Source organism: Schistocerca serialis, chromosome 6 (assembly GCF_023864345.2).
Source record: "Schistocerca serialis cubense isolate TAMUIC-IGC-003099 chromosome 6, iqSchSeri2.2, whole genome shotgun sequence".
NCBI lineage: Eukaryota > Metazoa > Arthropoda > Insecta > Orthoptera > Acrididae > Schistocerca > Schistocerca serialis.
The window spans coordinates 559247399-559254381 of NC_064643.1; positions in this window are offsets into that span (position 1 = coordinate 559247399).

The following is a 6983-nucleotide window of genomic DNA, read 5'->3' on the forward strand; positions in this document are numbered from 1 at the left end:
GGTGTTGTGTGCTCACCATTGTGGTGTGAAACATTTGAAATGTATCATCTGTGCAGAAGGTGTGTTGGAGTATGCAGTAGTGTGCTTTAGCATGGAATGTTTGTGTTTGCAAATTGTTTGTGGATGTTGTTAGTGATATTGGACTCCTTGAATGCTGTTTTGACAATAATATTAGAAGTGTTTGTGGTGGTTGTTAGTGATTTATCTTGATATTAGCAGTTATGGGCAATAGATTCAGTTTCAGGTTTAAAATTATTAATGATGTTTTTTATTTATGGTTGTAGATTTAATTTTAAGTTTTGTTTTTTGTTAGCTATGGACATGACAAGTGCACAAGTTCATCCGTGCATGTCAGAAGGGGGGATGATGTGTTGAACACAATTAAATTCCTTAATTTCTGAGTATGCAAAATTTTACATCTGTGGAGGAAGCTGCTGCATCTTGAACCAGGAACCAATAAATGTGATGTTGTCACGGGGACAACAAATGGAATTCTTTCTCGAAGGTTCCAGTTTGAGAGGCCTAAGCCTACTATTTAGGAGACTGTAATGGTGACATATTGTTTTTGCTATCGCTAGCTTGCTAAACGTATGTGTTGGATGACTTTGGTTGCTCATCATCATAATGTACATGTCATCTACCTACCTTCTATTTGGTCATCATCTTCATGTTTTCTTCTCTCTCGCATCCTTACGCCACCCACCATCCATTAACTTAACTACTTACCCCATACAATTCCACTTCAGTTTCATTAGTCATAATTACGTCTTCAACTCCAATCTGTTCCCTGCCCCATTTGTTTATTTTCCTGTCTCTCCTAGTAAGTCCCAACACATATCCTTCCTTTGCTCAGAGAGTGACTCTCAATTTTGTATTGTTTTCACATTTAAACTCCTTGTCTCACTGCTGTAAATCAATATAAGTGATGTAAGTACACTGATCTGAGCCTATTATAACATGCAAACTATACCAAAAGTGTGACAGAACATTTCCACTTTCCTCTTAATTCCTTTTGCTGACCTCTCAGTCACTATCTTCAACTGTCTTGAATACTAAAACTCATCAACTAATGTTGTGATTTGATTATTAAGTTGCAATCTTGTCTTTTTTATATGTATTTGGATCATATTGTAATTGATTTTCCGGCCTTCATGCAAACTTACTCTGTTAAGTTCATCCATTAATTTATGAAGTTCATCTGCACTAAAGGCACACATTATAATATCATCAGGAAAAAGAAGATTATTTCCATTAATCTAAATCCCTGCTTAATTTCAAAGTTTAAGGATCTGAAAACATGCTCTAAGACTCCTGAGGATAGTTTAGGTGATACGGAATCTCCTTGCCTGACTTCTCTTTCAGTTCTGAATTTCCCATGATGCACAAGAAGTCAAATTGAAGTATTGACATAGATATCAATATAATGGAAGGAAACATTCCACGTGGGAAAAATTATATATAAAAACAAAGATGAGGTGACTTACCGAACAAAAGCGCTGGCAGGTCGATAGACACACAAACAAACACAAACATACACACAAAATTCAAGCTTTTGCAACAAACTGTTGCCTCATCAGGAAAGAGGGAAGGAGAGGGGAAGACGAAAGGAAGTGGGTTTTAAGGGAGAGGGTAAGGAGTCATTCCAATCCCGGGAGCGGAAAGACTTACCTTAGGAGGAAAAAAGGACAGGTATACACTCGCACACACGCACATATCCATCCACACATACAGACACAAGCAGACATGTCTGTGCACGGGATATTTTGGTGAGATAAGGACAACATGTACACCTCTGTTACTATAAGTAATTACTATGTTTGTGTAACACTATATCAAATGTAGTTGTATAGTTTTTATATTGTAGCTCACTTTTTTCATTATGATGTATTTTTAGATGTACTTGAGAGCCCAAAATTAGTAGTTCAGAGTAAAGTAATTTCAAATACAGTCTGGCAGAATAACATCCTTCTTCATATTTATCAAGGCTGTGGTGCCCACCCAAAAAAAAAAAAAAATGATTTGTGAGAATGTAAAATACCCTCCAAGAATAGAAGGATTTCAAAGAAGGTATTTGCTGTTTAGTGTACATATTACTGAACCATCAGTTTATCAGTTATTTATCTGAAAAGATATCCTGTAAAAAAATGCTGTATGGATTCAAGTAGTCCTTGGTAGGTTTCTGGAGGTATATGGCACCAGCTGTTTATGCACAGGTCATTCAGTTTCCAAATTTACGGTCAGTGGTTTGAGAATGCAGAGAGAGCACCCAATAGTGCCCCAGATGTGTTCCACTGTATTTAGAACAGGCAAATTTAGTAGACAAGACATCAACGTGAGTTTATGACAATGCTCCTCAAACAACTGTAGTGTGACATGGACAGTTATCCAGATGGATGATACCATGAACATTGGGGAAAACATCAAGCATGAATAGATGCATGTGTTCTGCAATAATGTTCAACTACTCCAAAAATGTCATGGTGCCATGGAAGCCTAGGTGAGTGTTCAAAATAGCATAAAAATGCAGTCTCCAAAAGAGATTGCTTAGCAAACACTCTTGTGAGTCTTCCAAGAATATTTCTCAAATGTATGGATTCTGCATTAAATAGAGCTATCGGGAGATACTGACTGTATATGAAGAAGGGCAGCACATATGGTCACAGGTTTGTTTGATCCACAGTGTTGCAGCATATCAACAAGTGCCAGCATGAAGACAATGATCACAAGAGCAAAGAAGGCAGTGAGGCAATGTCAGCCAATAGCCCACTGACAAGGACCGCACCACGACAGGAGTGCCCTCTAGCTGAAGAGAATATAAGTGCCACTCCTGCCAGCCTTGGGTAGACAGTATTAACATAGTACTAGGAGAGCACTATGACAGCAGAGACATATGATCCATATCAATTGCTTACATGGACATGTATACAGCAAAGGACTTTCAATGTTTGCACGTCACCCATCACTTGCGACACTGTTAAGTAATGTCAATCTTCTTATTTGCAATAAAAACTATTAATGTGATTTGCTTGAATTGTTGTATAGCATTCTGAGAACACAGTATCCAATAGGCACCCTATAAATGACTATTGGACAGGACCCCACATTTGGTGACAAGGACTTCCAAATGAACTCCGTGCCTTAATTCTCTCTTGTCTTTACTTTGCAGGAGTGCTTATTTGCTTTAGCAGTTTCTCATAGTTTTTGATAATCAGTGTATTCAAGTGGGCATTGCAAAGATTTCTTTGGTTTCTTGCCTTGTCTGTTTGTTGCATTTGTGTCTTCCAAAATGCCGACCTCGCCTCTCCTACACCCTGCTCAGGTCCCACAGCTGCAAGCATTAGATGCCACTCAGCTAATGCAGATGTTTCAGTTCCACACGCAACAGATCTCCTCATTACTCAACACAGTGCAGCAGCTACTAGCCAATGCTGTGCACACCTGACAGAACAAGCACCACCTACTACAGCTGCTATATCACTTTTTCGACAATTTTGTGAACAAGAAGAGGAATGATTGGAGTAGTTACACCAATTTGAAACCCACCTACTAGCTCACAGTGTACAAGGTACTGTAAAACTTCTCTATCTGTTATCAACAGCAGGAAGTGCACTATTTAGGCTCATACAAAAACTATTCGCTAACTCCACTCCAAGTGAACTTGCTTATGACGAAGTGGTACCATGATTAACTACACTACTGGCCATTAAAATTGCTACACCAAGAAGAAGTGCAGATGATAAACTGGTATTCATTGGACAAATATATTATACTAGAACTGACATGTGATTACATTTTTACGCAATTTGGGTGCATAAATCCTGAGAAATCAGTACTCAGAACAACCACCTCTGGCCATAATAATGGCCTTGATACGCCTGGGCATTGAGTCAAACAGAGCTTGGATGGCATGTACAGGTACAGCTGCCCATGCAGCTTCAACACGATACCACAGTTCATCAAGAGTAGTGACTGGCGTATTGTGACGAGGCAGTAGCTCGGCCACCATTGACAAGGCATTTTCAATTGGTGAGAGATCTGGAGAATGTGCTGGCCAGGGCAGCAGTCGAACATTTTCTGTATCCAGAAAGGCCCATACAGGAGCTGCAATATTTGGTCATGCGTTATCCTGCTGAAATGTAGGGTTTCGCAGGGATCGAATGAAGGGTAGAGTCACGGGTCGTAACACACCTGAAATGTAACGTCCACTGTTCAAAGTGCCGTCAATGCGAACAAGAGGTGACCGAGACGTGTAACCAATGGCACCCCATACCATCATGCCGGCTGATACGCTAGTATGGCGATGACGAATACACGCTTCCAATGTGCGTTCACCACGATGTTGCCAAACATGGATGCGACCATCATGATGCTGTAAACAGAACCTGGATTCATCCGAAAAAATGACGTTTTGCCATTCGTGCACATAGGTTCGCCATTGAGTACACCATCGCAGGCGCTCCTGTCTGTAATGCAGCATCAAGGGTAACCGCATCCATGGTCTCCGAGCTGATAGTCGATGCTGCTGCAAATGTCGTCAAACTGTTCGTGCAGATGGTTGTTGTCTTGCAAATGTCCCCATCTGTTGACTCAGGGATTGAGATGTGGCTGCACGATCCTTTACAGCCATGCGGATAAGATGCCTGTCATCTCGACTGCTAGTGATACAAGGCCGTTGGGATCCAGCACAGCGTTCCGTATTACCCTCCTGAATCCACCGATTCCATATTCTGCTAACAGTCATTGGATCTCGACCAACGCGAGCAGCAGTGTCGCGATACAATAAACTGCAATCGTGATAGGCTACAATCTAACCTTTATCAAAGTTGGAAACGTGATGGTATGCATTTCTCCTCCTCACACGAGGCATCACAACAATGTTTGACCAGGCAGCACCAGTCAACTGCTGTTTGTGTATGAGAAATCGTTTGGAAACTTTCCTCATGTCAGCATGTTGTAGGTGTCGCTACCGGCACCAACCTTGTGTGAATGCTCTGAAAAGCTGATCATTTGTATATTACAGCATCTTCTTCCTGTCAGTCAAATTTTGCGACTGTAGCATGTCATCTTCATGGTGTAGCAATTTTAATGGCCAGTAGTGTATTATGACTAACAAGTGAATGTGGTAGCAGCTAGGTATCAATTTTTTTAACTGCAAAAAACAGTCAGAACAAACTTATCGTGAGTGGGTAACAGATTTGCAGGGTATGACAAAGAAATGCATATTCAAATGTACTTGTGGTACATTATATTCAGATGTTATGTTGTGTGATGTGATCATGTACGATGTACCTGATGTCAAACTCAGAGAACATATTTTGAAACAGTCTGATCCATCATTTCAGCAGGTAGTGCAAATACTAGATTAGTACGATTCTGGTGCCTTGTTGGCACATACATTTGAGCAGCCAGCTATTTGTCGGGTTGAGTCCCTCAGCTGCAATCAGCCCATTTGTCAGCAGCAGCAGCTCGCTAATCTGAGTAAACAGCCTTTCACACCACATAAGAAGTTTGCTACACAGGCGGCTACACAAGTAGACAGAATTAAGTCTTGCCCTCAGTGTTATTCATGGCACAAACGCCAAGACTGCCCCTCCCAACAGACTCAGTATTACACTTGTGGTAGGAAAGGACATGTACAGTCTGTATGTTTGCAATGGAAAAAACATAAGAATTTGGCCCACTCACAAAAATGTAGTCACAAGGCCCATGTCATTAATGCAGTATATTCAAAGCCTGCAACAAGCGTTAGCAAAACTAGCATGCATGCAGTTTCTTCAGCAATAAACCAATCAAACAAACTTTTTGCTCATTTACTTCTTCATGGGACACGTGTGTAATTTCAGCTGGACGTGGGTGCCTCTGTCACATTGCTGAATCGTCACACATGTGAACAGTTAGGTTCCCTACATCTGTCTAAAACTAGCAGCTTATAATGGACAAGACATTCCCATTCTTGGAAAATGTACTTCACCTGCCATGTATTGCTTGCATACACAAACAGTGACTTTTACAGTGCTCCAATCACGTGAGTGTGAGAACACATTTGGTCTTGATTCTTTTGATTTGTTTGGCTTTAACATCTAGGTAATGTGTTGTCAGTACCTGCATTCAATGCAAAAGACAGTGTAGCTAAATTGATAAAAGAATTCCTGGAACATTTTTTTTGAAGGTTTAGGCAAAGCTAACAATTTTGTTGCACATATTACACTGAAAGACAATGCTCAGCTTCAATTTTTCTGGGCAGAGCTGTTCCCATAGCATTACGGAACAATGTCATGGCTGAATTTAAAGAATTGCAAGATAACAGAGTTACACTGAACTAGTTAATGGGCAAGTCCACTGGTTTCGCTCCCCATACCTTCAGGCTGCATTCGCCTCTGTGTTGACTTTAACTAAGTCAACCCACAAACTGTGATTGATACTTATCCATTGCCAAGCCCAGAGGATCTCATGGACAGATTAGGTGCTGGGTGCCACTTTTCAAAAACTGATTTGCGTGACACGTATCTTCAACTACTGCTTGATGAAGAATCTCAAAAAGTGTGTGTAGTAAATATTCATTTGGGCTTGTTTAAATATTTGTGTTTGTCTTTCTGCAGCGCTTCCATACCCACCATATTCGAATGATATTTGGAACAGCTGACTGCACAAGTGCCAAACTGTTCAAACTATTTTGACAACACTGTCATAGCAGGTTGTACACCTGAAGAACATATTGCAAATTTACATGCTTTGTTTTGTGTGTTGTCTGATATGCAGGACTAAAGTGTAGACTGGACAAGTGTGATTTTTTTAGACCTGAGTTGCAGTATCTTGGTCATGTCATAAACAGTCATGGTGTACATCCTTTTCAATCGCATTTGTTAGCCATATGAGACTTCCTAGTTCCTTGCAATATCAAGCAATTGCAGTCAGTTTTAGGAAAAATGAATATTATATTCGGTTCCTACTAAATGCTGCACAAATTGCAGCTCCATTGCATT